At 39.1% G+C, this 15,621-nt stretch overlaps 1 protein-coding gene across 4 annotated transcripts in view; it reads right to left on the bottom strand.

Moving 5' to 3' along the window:
* The window catches only part of LOC122563239 (synaptotagmin-B), a 644,946-nt gene that overhangs the window by 419,098 nt on the left and 210,227 nt on the right, over positions 1-15,621 (bottom strand). For all 4 annotated transcript variants that reach the window (XM_043716847.2, XM_043716850.2, XM_087973631.1 and 1 more), the window contains exon 2: positions 7,435-7,491. The gene's annotated coding sequence lies outside the window, so the exon portion shown is untranslated. The remainder of the gene's footprint in view (positions 1-7,434; positions 7,492-15,621) is intronic.

Here is a 15,621-nt window from a genome sequence, read left to right as displayed (position 1 = left end):
AACTAAAGACAGTCAAGAACATAACCCAATGGAACTCTTGCTATAATAGCCTAGTGCTGAGATAATTGGGTTTAATTCACACAATCAATATTCCAGTCAAAGCTCTATGGCAGCAAGTGTTCTGCTGGCATGGATTCTGTTTTGAATGGAGTTACTTTAACACAACTCCTGGTTAAATACATAGATACCCGGATAACCTTCTGAATAGACTACTCCTCATGCAATGTTATTTGTCACATCAAGAAAAAATAGTTACTCTCCCTGTAAATGAAGCCATTAAAGTCAGCTTTCAGACATTGTATGACATTTAACATGCTCAAGCAGACTTCTATTAAAACCATTTCAGAAATTCAGTAATCGTGAAGAATTATGATTAAATGTCTATGTTTTTCTTTAGTTCTGTTTATTCACAAAATTTTAGTGGCAAGACTTCATAAAATCAATTATGGGAATTGGCGAGGATGAATAACTATTTCATTTAGTGTGTGGGTGCTGTATTGACATACTCTAGACAACTGAATTTCCCTGGGTTAATGACTACGTTTATTGATATTAAATCACAAGGTCAACTCAATAACCCCTAACTGATTACTTCATTGATGTCACCAGTATAATTAATTGTAATTGTGCTTCGCGAAATATTCAGAACAAAAGGATGCAAAAGAAAGTAATTGGACATTCAAACCAACCACATTTAATAGCAACTTGCAAATCTTTCATGATGTTGCAAGTATTATTTACATGCTCATGGAAGGCACAAATATAATTATAAACAAAGAAGTAGCTGTAATCCCCAAAAGGATGCCCCGAGAGGTAAAATACAATAGAATGTTTTTCTCCACTGAAGTTAGGCCCTTCTACAGAAAACAAACATATTAACATATTATTTAAAACTTTCCATTTTTTTTAAACTGGAATGTAGGGGCAAGAGTAGGCAATTCAGTCCATCTTTTCTGCTCCACCACATAATACAATAATGGGTGATCATGCATTTCAATGTCTTTTCTCCTTACCGATCCCCATATCCTTTTACTTCCATGATATTTGGAAATTTATCAGTTTCTACTTTAATTATACTCAAAAATTAAACTGTTCAGGTGGTAAGGAATTCCAAATTTTCATGATTGTTTTTGAACAAAAGGAATTCTCAAATTAGTCCTAAGTGGTTGTTATTTTGAAATTGTGCACCCTGGTCTGTAACTTACCAACCAGGAGAACATCCTTCCTGCAGCTACCCTTTCTATCCCTTTTAGTATTCTGTAGGTTTCAATGAGAGCACTTCCATTCCTTGAAGTTGAGGAGAATACAAGACCAGGATTCTGGGTAATCCAAGATGGAGGATGGGAAAAATTTCTGGCATAAGAGCTGCTTCTTTTTTTGAGGTGGTTTAGGTGCTGGAGGTGATTTCATCGAATTCCAGGAGCAGCAATTACTGTTTTATATGCTGTTGCATTGTTTTGGAACTTTGGGAAAAAAAAGTAGAGAGAGAGAGAGAGAGAGACAGACAAAGGGAATATTAAGAAACAGTGAATTTCACCACTAATCTTGGAGGAACCTGTTTGGGCGAAATTCACAACACAGAATCAGATAAGTTAATCGTTGTTTTAAGTGTGTTCAATAGAAAGGCTGCAGTAGTGAGTAGAGTGGGTTCTTTCTTGATTATATGTTTTTGGAGATATGTCTCTTGATTAAACTTAAAATATAAACCATAACTATCCATTTAACCTGGGCCAGTGTTTTGTAGAGGATTAAGACGGTGTTGTTTTCTAGGTCTATAGATTGTGAAGGAGCAAAAATGGCCTTTAATAGAGTAGTATGTACGTCTTGTCAGATGTGGGAGTTTAAAGAGTTTAAGGGTTACTGCAGATTGTATCTGCCATAAATGCTGTTGGCTGCAAACCTTATTAGATCGAATGGATCGGTTGGAGAGACAGATAGAAGCGATGAGGAATTTGCAACAGCAACAGTATGTGATGGATGGCAGTTATAGGAAGGGGGGAAAGTCTCAGATACAGTCACATAGATGGGTTAACTCCAGGAAAGGTGAGAGAGGTAGGCAGCTAGAGCAGGAGTCTTTTGTGCATATTCCCATTTCAAACAGGTATGCTGTTTTAGAAAATGTAGGGGGTGATGGATTCTTAGGGGAACATAGCACGAACAGCCAAGTTTCTGGTATTGAGACTAGCTCTAATGCAACGAGGGGGTATGTCAGCTTCCAAGAGATCAATTGTGTTAAGGGATTCTGTAGTCCGAGGTACAGACAAATGTTTCTGTGGCCAGAAGCGAGAAAGCAGAATGGTGTGTTGCTTCCCTGGTACCAGGATCAAGGATTTCTCAGAGACGGTGCAGAATGTTCTCACGGGGGAGAGGGACCAGCAAGAGGGGACAGCTAGAGGTCATTGTCCACATTGGAACCAACGATATAGGAAGGGAAAAGGTTGAGATTCTGAAGGGAGATTACAGAGAGTTAGGCAGAAATTTAAAAAGTCCTCAAGGGTAGTAATATCTGGATTACTCCCAGTTCTACGAGCTAGTGAGGGCAGCAATAGGAGGATAGGGCAGATGAATGCATGACTGAGGAGCTGGTGTATGGGAGAAGGATTCACATTTTTGGATCATTGGAATCTCTTTTGGGGTAGAAGTGACCGGTACAAGAAGGACGGATTGCACCTAAATTGGAAGTGAACTAATATACTGGCAGGGAAATTTGCTAGAACTGTTTGGGAGGATTTAAATGAGTAAGGTGGGGATGGGACCCAGGGAGATAGTGAGGAAAGAGATCAATCTGAAACAGGTACAGTTGAGCACAAAAGCGAGTCAAACAGTCAGGGCAGACAGGGACAAGGTAGGACTAATAAATTAAACTGCATTTATTTCAATGCAAGGGGCCTAACAGGGAAGGCAGATGAACTCAGGGCATGGATGGAAATGGGACTGGGATATCATAGCAATTACAGAAACATGACTCAGGGATGGACAGGACTGACAGCTTAATGTTTCAGGAAACAAATGCTACAGGAAGGATAGAAAGGGAGGCAAGAGAGGAGGGGGAGTGGCGTTTTTGGTAAGGGATAGAATTACAGCTGTGCTGAGGGACAATATTCCTGGAAATACATCCAGGGAAGTTATTTGGGTGGAACTGAGAAATAAGAAAGGGATGATCACCTTATTGGGATTGTATTATAGACCCCCTAATAGTCAGAGGGAAATTGAGAAACAAACTTGTAAGGATGTCTCAGCTATCTGTAAGAATAATAGGGTGGTTATGGTAGGGAATTTTATCTTTCCAAACATAGACTCGGACTGCCATAGTGTTAAAGGTTCAGATGGAGAGGAATTTGTTAAGTGCGTACAAGACAATTTTCTGATTCAGTATGTGGATGTACCTACTAGTGAAGGTGCAAAACCTGACCTACACTTGGAGAATACGGCAGGGCAGATGACTGAGGTGTCAGTGGGGAAGCACTTTGGGGCCAGCGACCATAATTCTATTCGTTTTAAAATAGTGACAGAAAAGGATAGACCAGATCTAAAAGTTGAAGTCCTAAATTGGAGAAAGGCCAAGTTTGTTGGTATTAGGCAAGAACTTTCAAAAGCTGATTGGAGGCAAATGTTCGCAGGTAAAGGGATGGTTGGAAAATGGGAAGCCTTCAGAAATGAGATAACGAGAATCCAGAAAAATGTATATTCCTGTCAGGGTGAAAGGGAAAGGCTGGTAGGTATAGGGAATGCTGGATGACTAAAGAAATTGAGGCTTTGGTTAAGAAAAAGAAGGAAGCATATGTCAGGTATACAAAGTTAAAAATCACACAACACCAGGTTATCATCCAATAGGTTTAATTGGAAGCACACTAGCTTTCGGAGCATCGCTCCTTCATCAGGTGGTAGTGGAGGGCTCATCTGATGAAGGAGCGATGCTCCGAAAGCTAGTGTGCTTCCAATTAAACCTGTTGGACTATAAACTGGTGTTGTATGATTTTTAACTTTGTACACCCCAGTCCAACACCGGCATCTCCAAATTATGTAAGGTATGGACAGGATAGATCGAGTGAATCCTTAGAAGAGTATAAATGAAGTAGGAGTATACTTAAGAGGGAAATTAGGAGACCAAAAAGGGGACATTAGATAGCTTTAGCAAATAGAGTTAAGGAGAATCCAAAGGGGTTTTACAAATACATTAAGGACAAAAGGGTAACTAGGGAGACAATACGGCCCCACAAAGATCAGCAAGGCGGCCTTTGTGTGGAGCCGCAGTAAATGGGGGAGATACTAAATGAATATTTTGCATCAGTATTTACTGTGGAAAAGGATATGGAAGATATAGACTATAGGGAAATAGATGGTGACATCTTGCAAAATGTCCAGATTACAGAGGAGGAAGTGCTGGATGTCTTGAGATGGGTAAAGGTGGATAAATCCCCAGGACCTGATCAGGTGTACCCGAGAACTCTGTGTGAAGCTAGAGAAGTGATTGCTGGGCCTCTCGCTGAGATATTTGTATCATTGATAGTCTTAGGTGAGGTGCCGGAAGACTGGAGTTTGGCAAACGTGATGCCACTGTTTAAGAAGGGCGGTAAGGACAAACCGGGAACTATAGACCAGTGAGCCTGACCTTGGTATTGGGCAAGTTATTGGAGGGAATTGGGGATAGTCAACATGGTTTTGTGCGTGGGAAATCATGTCTCACAAACTTGATTGAGTTTTTTGAAAAAGTAACAAAGAGGATTGATGAGGGCAGAGCGCTAGATGTGATCTATATGGACTTCAGTAAGGTGTTCGACAAGGTTCCCCATGGGATTCTGATTAGCAAGGTTAGGTATCATGGAATACAGGGAGAACTAGCCATTTGGATACAGAACTGGCTCAAAGGTAGACAACAGAGGGTGGTAGTGGAGGGCTATTTTTCAGACTGGAGGCCTGTGACCAGTGGAGTGCCACAAGGATCGGTGCTGGGCCCTCTACTTTTTGTCATTTACACAAATGATTTGGATGCGAGCATAAGAGGTACAGTTAGTAAGTTTGCAGATGACACCAAAATTGGAGGTGTAGTGGACAGCGAAGATAGTTACCTCCATTTACAACGGGATCTTGACCAGATGGGCCAATGGACTGAGAAGTGGCAGATGGAGTTTGATTCAGATAAATGCGAGGTGCTGCATTTTGAGAAAGCAAATCTTAGCAGGACTTATACACTTAATGGTAAGGTCCTTGGGAGTGTTGCTGAACAAAGAGACCTTGGAGTACAGGTTCATAGCTCCTTGAAAATGGAGTTGCAGGTAGATAGGATAGTGAAGAAAGCATTTGTTATGCTTTCCTTTATTGGTCAGAATATTGAGTACAGGAGTTGGGAGGTCATGTTGCGGCTGTACAGGACATTGGTTAGGCCACTGTTGGAATATTGCATACAATTCTGGTCTCCTTCCTATCGGAAAGATGTTGTGAAACTTGAAAGGGTTCAGAAAAGATTTACAAGGATGTTGCCAGGGTTGGAGGATTTGAGCTATTGGGAGAGGCTGAATAGGCTGGGGCTGTTTTCCCTGGAGCGTCAGAGGATGAGGGGTGACCTTATAGAGGTTTACAAAATTATGAGGGGCATGGATAGGGTAAATAGGCAAAGTCTTTTCCCTGGGGTTGGGGAGACCAGAACTAGAGGGCATAGTTTTAGTGTGAGAGGGGAAAGGTATGAAAGAGACCTACGGGTCAACTTTTTCACGCAGAGGGTGGCACGTGTATAGAATGAGCTGCCAGAGGAAGTGGTGGAGGTTGGTACAATTGCAACATTTAAGAGGCGTTTGGATGGGTATATGAATAGGAAGTGTTTGGAGGGATGTGGGCTGGATGCTGGCGGGTGGGACTAGATTGCGTTGGGATATCTGGTCGACATGGACGGGTTGGACTGAAGGGTCTGTTTCCATGCTGTACATCTCTATGACTCTATAATTTTCATACTTTCTCTTTGTTAGACACTTCTGACATTCCAGTAACAAGTAATGAACATATAATCCCTTTATGGCAAAAATATCTCTCCTATCGTAAGGGACAAGAGCTACCCACACTACTCCAGGTGGGGTTGAATCAAGGTATTACACAAGAATTCACTGCTGCTGTACTCAAGCCCTCTTGATATAAATGCTTAAAATACCACTACCACTCCTAATTACTTGCCCCAACTGCATGTTAGTCTTCAGTGAATAATTGATAAACTGATTTTTAAAAAAAACACCCAGGTCCTTTTATGCATCTCTAATTTTTAAATTCTTCATACCAAAGCAGACGTACTGATGTTTTTCCACATCCATGGTATTTGAAAATTTCAATGTGATGGGTTCCTAACAAATAAGCAATGAGTCTGTGATCTTTGAAAATATCTGGCTTTATTTCTTGTAAGTAGATTGCATGCTGCCAGTTGAGAACTCTGCAGCAACAGCGCTTTACATGTTCTTTATCCTTTTTTAAAAAAAAATTAGTCCTCCCAAAACAGCAAGTAACAATCAGTGCCTCCTGTTAATCTGTTCTCGGATATCCTTCTGTGACATAATACAGTAAGTTCATGCAACCTAATCCCCACACCGTAACCACAAAATGTTGGCTACTTGGCATGTATTTTTCTGCTTTGAACCAATTCCCTTCATTTTGAGGGCAGCTGCAAGTCAGCTCTTTGCAATAGCATCTGTAAATCTAAAAGTTATGCTGTAGCTTAATAACACAATTTCCAATATACTCCACAATACATATTTCATCTGCCATGTTCCTTTCACTCATTAAGTTTTCAGGTCCTCCTGAAGCCAGTTTGCATCTTTCTCACAGCACACATTCCTACTAAGCTTAGAAATGTTAGCTTTGGTCAACATCCAAGTAATTGATATATATCATGAACAGCTCTAATCCAAGTACTGTTCTTTGCAGCACTCCAAGTTATAGACTGTCAAAGGAAGAATTATCTGTACTCTGTTTTCTGCCTATTAGTCACAATTTTACTCATGATAGCGTTTGTTTTGCTGTTTAATCTTGTAGGGAAACTTTATTTACCTTTCTGAAAATGAAAACATACCTTATCAATTCTGTTCCAAACATCTTCATTAAAAAAATTGTACAGGTTGATCAAACAATTACCCATTCACAAATATATGCTGCCTATACCCAACCAGATCATGAATATTCAAGTACCCATTTATAATCTACCCTTGATAATACTTTAGCATTTTTCTGCTGCTGATAATGTATCTTAGGTCTTTCTTATTAAAATAGCACTTGCTTTAAGCAGATATAGTTAGCTAATGGGAAACCAGTCAATTGCAGCTAATAACGTTTGAAAAAAATTAATTTCATCCCCATCATTTTGCTGTCCTGCTTTTAAAGTGACTCTTTTATTTTCCTGAATTTCATCATTGTTGATTTTCAAACAAACAATCTTGCTAATGGTACAATGCCTACCTGTAAAGTTGTGCCTTGTCTTTACTTTATGAAGAAGACATTGTGGGCACCCACAACCTGTAGAATGATGAAGAAAAATGTTGGTTATAGCAAAACCAAATGGTACGTCACAATTAGCAAAAGTAAATATTGACATCAAAACTAGAAATTTTAATAACAGGATTAAGATTATTTAGATTGGAGGAGCATAACCTATAGCAGACTTTTGGTAATCCACCATTGTTTTTACAAATTCATTCATTCATGAACCATGAGGGTCACTGGCTAAGCCAACATTACTTGCCCATCCATAACTGGCTTATGCCATGCTCAAGATGATGAATACTCTTAAACAAGGTCCAGGCCCACGACTTTGGTGAGAACTTTATTTCCATTAACCACACTCCACAAAACTCACTCCCCACTAATTACTGGCTCCCCTTAATTATACAACCAATCACACTCAATTAACCTTTAATTAATATATCCACCACTTGTTCCCTCTTCTATTAGGTCCTAGGCATCACTTCAGAGCTTATTAACTGTTAACAGAGTTCATTTCCCCTTTTAAATAAATCAATAAATACTATTTTTAAAAAAATCTTCAAAATGACAAAATATTGCATATATTTGTTTTCTTATTTCCACATTAAAGTTTTAAGCATTCTTTTTAAGGCTTGTCCAATAGTTTCTTTGAACTTGCTTCATTCTTTGTAACAGTTAGATTGCCAATTGCTGGGCTATCCATCAATTTTGATTTGGAGAATTCTCCTTCACCAGCATCTGTTGTGAAACTGGAATATCAAAACACAGTTTTTCTTTGTTTCAACCATACATTTTGTTAAATTTATTTATCCCCTAGTAAGTTATTATTGATGTAGTCCTCAATGAGTATAGCTGTTAAATCTCTTAGAATTTCTTACAATAATTCTGCAAATAAAAAACACCATATCTATTGCCTCACCAAGGGCAAGAGTTTCTGCTGCTAAGGGACCTTTTCCTATTTTTCTGATCTTCCTTTGTTCACAAACTAAACAGCATCACAGGGATGGCATGGTGGCTCAGTGGTTAGCACTGCTACCTCACAACACCAGGGACCTTGGTTTGATTCCAGCCTCAGGTGACTGTCTATGTGGCGTTTGCACATTCTCTCCGTGTCTGCGTGGGTTTCCTCCGGGTGCTCCAGTTTCCTCCCACAGTCCAGAGATGTGCAGGTTAGGTCAATTGGCCATGCTAAATTGCCCATAGGCATGTGTAAGTTAGGTGCCTTAGTCTGGGGCAAATATAGGATAAGGAACGGGTCTGGGTGGGTTATTCAGAGTGTCGGTGTGGACTTGTTGGGCCGAAGGGCCTGTTTCCACACTGTAGGGATTCTAAAATTCTGGCATCATTTACCTGCCTTTCCACATGAAGAAAGTAAAACTCCCTCAGTCAAGAACCCATTGCAGAGATTTGCATGAGGAGCATCATTAAAAAGAAGTTTCATGTTTCTGGCATTTTTTAATGATGGACATTTCAAAACACAATGCTTTGTTTTTATTTTATTCCATGATTTGTTTGCCTGAATAATATATTGACCTTCAGATTCTTCATTGTTGTAGTCAATCCTAATACTTCAAAACTGGCATCTGGCCTTGTTTAGATGTCCAGGCAATGCAACCGTTCAATTAGACTTTGGAGTTTATCTTCAGTTTTGGAAGCCACTGCATTTTTTTGCGAAGCCTGAGTAATTTTGATCATGAGTAATCAAAATGGGGCTACTATTTTCCAAATAAGATTGTTGATGCAAAGTGCCATTGATCCATTCTGTCTGCCTTCTAATCCAATGTATTTAAGAGTCTTAGAAGACTGACGTCCAATTAAATTGCACTTTAAGTCCATTCATCACAATGTTTTCAAATTCACTGTTCCCACTCCATGCAAAAAAAAAACTCCACGTATCAAAAAGATACCTGCAAACTGTCCCTTATTTTGCCAATAAAACATGGCATGGTCTGCTTTTAACTGAAGACCACTCAGTTTTAATGAGGTCGACTTTACTGAAAAGTACCAAAGTCTACAGACATAGTTTAAACCATATACACATTTATTTAACTTACAGAGTGTCACCACTGTGTTTAGTTACTCTTTTGGAGAACAAATAGCACTTTAATCTTAAGCTGATCGCCTTGCAGAAATGCAGCTTTAAAATCAATTGACCCATACTCTCAAACATTTGTTGATAACAAAGCCAAGAACATTTTCAGCATTGCTTTTTTTTTGCCTTTGGTGAATCTATTCATATCTCGGTCATCTGGTTTTTCATCAAAACCCGAAGCCCCTAGCCTTGCTTCAGTCTTGTAAGTCCCATCACTTTCCAATCTATGCATGAAATCTCCTACCACTCACCCAGTACATTCATCCAGCTTTTATATCTTGCCTTGGCCTTCCCCTGCTTGACATATAATCATACTTCCTCCATGACCCTGCCCTTTTTGGTAAATATTTGACTTTTGTACTATTTTTTGTAGTTATCCTTTGGGACTAACAACCTCCTATTGACTGTCAGAATTGGTTTGTCCATCATCAGACAAACTATCAAATTGGGCATTTTGATATTGAGAGCTGTGCAACATCTGGATTTGAGAAGTACCTAGCTCTTTTTATTTTCTATAATTCCTTCAACAGCTGCAAGTTTGTAATCTGTGCCACAAGAGTGTGCCCTAATGGCTTGGTTCCCATCCTGTGTAATTATTCTTTAACTTCTTTACTCCTATCCTTCCCAGGTCTGTACATTCTTTAAACCCCTCTCTCTTGTAATTAACCATGATTGAAATTTTTCTAATGGCCTTATCTTGTATCTTTAAGCACACCAAATTCATTCTGAGATTTCAGTTTTAATGAAAGCCTTACTAAATTATTATTATGCATTCAAATGCTCTGAGAAAGTAGAAAATTTTGTACGTCTTTCCAAGATGGAAGATAATCACTAATTACTGACGGAATTTCAGGATTCATATCAAAAACAGGTCTGAACTATGTCCTCCTATCATCTGAAACAAATTCTTAATATGGAAAGACCATGTTAGAGCAAACATTATGATTTATGTTTTGTAGATGGTGGACAGACACTGGGGAGACAGGAGATGAGTTTTCCAAATTACAGGGTTCAATATCAGGTAATTCATGCAGTGAAAACTATCTGAACCAATCTAGAACTAATCAAATACATTTTTTCTTGCGTTTAACTCAGGACATTTAATGTGCAGAAAATTTCAGGTGCAAGATCAATGAATGTAGACAGTGAAACAAGCCACAGATACAGTTGAAAAAAACAAGATGGCATATTTTTCAGAGGTTATTTTAAAGATTTACATTATAAATCAATATGTATGAATGACACTACTAATGCACAACTCCCAACAGATTTGTCTCATGGATTGAAGCACAATTAGGTTGCACAGCAGTCATTCTATTCATTAGAAACTAGTACACAGCGATAACGAGTAAATCCTTCACTGTGCTCAGCAGTAAATGGTATCTGCCACTTCTACACAAACACAGTAATGACTGCATGTTTCATAAATCGATGTATCATAACTATGTAGTTAAGGGTTATGTGCAATAGAAGTTGTTGAAGAACTACTATTATTCCATGCTAGTCAAAGATTATCATTATCCATGACAGTTACAAAAAGTTTATCTTAGGAATTTGACTTACAGTTTTGACTCAATAACTATTGAATCTTATACAATATTTCAAGTGTCATCTTGAATCATTGGCTTTTTAAAAGATAGATTCCTAATATTTTGTAAGTATCATGCCATTGTCTTTTGGTTCTCAAATGTTGAAATATTCACGCTTTAAGCTTGGGAATGTGTAAGCTTTTTTTGTTTGATACTAATTTTTTATGCTGCCTGGCTCAGTTACCTGTTAAGCCAGGTGCTGCTACACAAAGGATTCTCCAGTGCAGCCCCTGAATGTTGCCCACTGGAACACAAAATTTGTCCTGGCTAAATGTGTCTTAGTTCTTTACAGATAATACAACAATATATTACTTATGGGGTTGAATTAATAGGCTTATGCTTTTTTGTCTGAAAAAAAGAAACAGTTTTGAGAAAGCAGATATCGTCCACTTGTAGGGAAGTCATGTTTAGGGACCTTTAGTACATTCTGGTCTTTAATAATGGATTCAGAAAGAATCCATTCGATAATACTAAGAATGTTGAATTCAGTATTGAATCATGCAACAAATAATATCAATGCCTTTGAAGGGAAATAAGTTGTTGGAGACATGAAATGAAACATATTCTAAGAGTGTGAGATGAAGTAAGATGGGAGAACCCTCTTATAGAACACAAACAAGAATTTGAGCCAATTGGGCAAAATAATTGATTGCAGTGCGATGAATTCTATGTAATTTATAAACTCATCCATACACTGCCAAGGACAAATACCATCATACAACTCAGATCTACCAGCTTACTAACACTGACAGAGGCCTCACCATGAAAATGTTTGCTTGCAACCTTACTCCCCCCATCAAATCGTTAGACACAAGACAGGTTTACAAGGTTCAGTGCTAATCTTGCAATGGATGCAATTTTGATCATCAAATTTCAATGTGGACCTACTCATGTGATCCAACTGGACTCAGTTAGGTGGCATCAACCAATTCTGATAGCTGAGTCTATAAAACAGGTGTTGTTTTGGTTTGATTTATTGTCTGTGTACCCAAGTACAGTGAAAAGCTTTGATTGTGAGTGGTACAGGTAGATCATAATAAGTAAGGACATACAGATCATAGGGTGAATGGTTATAATAAATGTGAGAGTTAGATCTACTACAGGGAGCTTACAAGGAGTCACCTGTAAAAAAAATCCCATGCAAGGACTGCACAAAACACTATATAGGACAAACAGGAAGACAGCTAACGATCCGCATCCATGACATCAACTAGCCACGAAATGCCACGACCAGCTATCCTTAGTAGCCACACACAAAGACGACAAGCAACATGAATTCGACTGGGACAACACTACCATTATAGGGCAAGCCAAACAAAGAACAGCCAGGGAATTCCTAGAAGCATGGCACTCATCCACAAACTCCATCAACAAACACATCGACCTGGACCCAATATACCGGCCACTACAGCGGACAGCTGAAACTGACAACCGGAAGCGGCAGGGACAGGCCACTATAAATGCCGGAGGAAACACCACAGAAGCGCTTCACAGGAGGCTCCCAAGCACTGAGGATGTCACCTAGACAGGGGACGAAACATTTGCAACAAAAATTTCCAGCTCGGCGAACAGAACCACAGCAACGAGTCACCTGGTGCTAGCACCATCGTCAGAAGGTTGATGGGAAAACATCTAAAAACAGCAATAAATTGCAGCAAAGTTAACCACCTCTCAAACCACACTCTTCAAAAATTTGAATTTGCCTCTGTAATATTTTTAGAAAATAATTAAACTAGTTCCTATTGTATCTTGACCAAAGATGTCAGCTGAGAAAAACAGTTTGCTGTAAAGCACTGTGTATAAAAAAGGGAGTTTAGTGACAGCTGTCTTGTATTGATTTGACTGCAGTGTTGAGCCACACTAATGAGACTGAGTCGTAGAGGGAATAGATGTGCATGATCCAGTATTACCAAAGCTTCAATTATTGACCTGCATTATAATATATACCTGCTACAGTTGGCTGGTCTTTGAATGCAGACAAGCAGCAGCTAGCATACACTCAGCCAGAAGAGTAATAATATGTTAAAGGTCTCTGTGCTGTGACCTCCTATTTTCAAGGATCTCTTTAAAATGTATTTCATTATTACTTTGCACTGTGGCTGTTGTATTTATTGGGATAAGTCAGTTTAGGCAAAACAAATTATAAGCATCTTGAAATTGAATTTATTCATAAAATACAATGCAGTAGGCTCTGGAGAATGTTCCAGTGCGGTAACTACAGACTGGTGTATGACAGAATGGCTCTGAAAGCGTCCATGCTGAAATTATATTCACTCCACCCAATCTGATGTAACACCATTTTTGGGTGGAGAAATAGTTAGCCTCTTGTGATGAATGGTTATAATGTATTCTTATTATTTAGAAACTTGAATTCCAAAGTCAAAGTAAATGGGCTTTTGGTTTTAGTATGTGAAGATTACTTGTGTTTTTATACATGGTCAGGAAGTTAAGTTTAGGTTCAAGATAGCATTTCTGAGGAAGCATGTGACTCAAGCTAATTGATTAGATAAACAACTTGTTTAAATTATTGTTAAAAGTTATTATTACGAAGTTTAGATTTTACAATTTGCAAAATGAAAGACCAGGGCTACAAGTACGTTTCATTCAGAATAAGAAATAAAATCCATTCCAGCAGGAACACAGTTCAGTTTTAGCAATCTCCAGTGCAGTAGAACTGGAAATAAATCTGAAACCTTACACCATTTTAGTCCTAATAGACAGGGCTAAAAAAATCCTTTTCTTTGAGTTTAGTGGGGGAACATTAATGAGTTTCCAGGAAAAGCAGAAAAACTCTAATCTTGTCAATGTACAGAGAAAGGAATCAAAAGAAAATAGTTGCAATAATATCATTTGTATAAGAAATTTTGAAGTGAAGATATGAGTGATACTGCACTAGGGTTGAGTGCCTGTAAAGGAAAATGCTAATGGAAGAAAAGGATCAAACCTTTCTTTTTATTGCTAATGGCAAGACATTTCAAAATTATCAGATATTTATACTTAATTTTTCATGTAATAAATGTATGTTCTTTTGTTTAAAAAGTCTCATGTGAATATGGTCTGTGCTTGGGCACCATAATACCCAAGCTGCAAACCATGGTCCATCAAAGCCAACTTTCACAATGGGAGGTGACTGATCGGTAAGTTGGCTGGATGGTTAGTTTGCAATGTGAAGTGATACCAACAGTGTGCATTCAATTCCTGCATTGGCTGAGCTTACCATGAAGGGCCATACCCATAGCCTAAGGCATGAGGTTAAACTCACCGCCAATCATCTCTCTTTCTAATGAGAGAGCAGCTCTATGGTCCTTTGGGACTATGGTTGGCAGATGATGCAAAGGTACGTAGAGGGACAGGTAGCATTGAGGAGTCAGGGAGGCTGCAGAAGGATTTGGGTATATTAGGAAAGTGGGCAAAAAAGTGGCAGATGGAGCAAAACATGGGAAAGTGTGAGGTCATGCACTTTGGTAGGAAAAATAAAAACATGGACTATTTTCTCAGTGGGGAGAAAATTCAGAAGGATGGAGTGACTTGAGAGTTCTAATAAAGAATTCTTTCAAGGTAAATTTGCAGGTTAAGTCGGTAGTTGGGGATGCAAATGCAACAATGGCATTTATTTTGACAGGACTTGAATATAAAAACAGGGATGTACTTCTGAGGTTCTATAAGGCTCTGGTCAGGCCACATTTGGATTATTGTGCTTAGTTTTGGGCCTCATATCTCAGGAAGGATGTACTGGCCCTGGAGCATGTTCAGAGAAGGTTCACGAGAATGGTCCCAGAAATGAAAAGCCTAACATACAAGGAATGTTTGACCATCTGGGTCTATACTTGATGAAGTTTAGAAAGATGAGGGGGGGATCTAATTGAAACATACAGAATATTGAATGGCCTGGATAGATTAGATGTTGGGAAAATGTGTCTATTGGTAGGAGAGACAAGGATACAAGGGCTTAGACTAAAGAGAAGGCCTTTTAGAATAGAGTCATAGAGTCATGGGAGGAGAGACAAGTACAGCATGGAAACAGACCCTTCAGTCCAACCCGTCCATGCCGACCAGATATCCCATGCCCAATCTAGTCTCACTTGCCAGCACCCAGCCCATATCCTTCCAAACCCTTCCTATTCATATACCCATCCAAATGCCTCTTAAATGTTGCAATTGTACCAGCCTCTACCACATCTTCTGGCAGCTCATTCCATACACATGCCACCCTCTGCATGAAAACGTTGCCCCTGAGGTCTCTTTTATATCTTTCCCCCTCACCCTAAACATATGCCCTCTAGTTCTGGTCTCCCCGATCTCAGGGAAAAGACTTTGTCTATTTATCCTATTGATACTCCTCATAATTTTGTAAACCTCTATAAGGTCACCCCTCAGCCTCCGATGCTCCAGGGAAAACAGCCCCAGCCTGTTCAGCCTCTCCCTGTAGCTCAGATCCTCCAGCCCTGGCAACGTCCTTGTAAATCTTTTCTGAACCCTTTC

Source organism: Chiloscyllium plagiosum, unplaced genomic scaffold (genome assembly GCF_037043375.1).
Source record: "Chiloscyllium plagiosum isolate Xiang-an unplaced genomic scaffold, Cpla_swu_hap1 HiC_scaffold_26, whole genome shotgun sequence".
In the NCBI taxonomy this organism is placed as follows: Eukaryota; Metazoa; Chordata; class Chondrichthyes; order Orectolobiformes; family Hemiscylliidae; genus Chiloscyllium; species Chiloscyllium plagiosum.
This window is presented reverse-complemented; position numbering and strand designations above follow the sequence as displayed.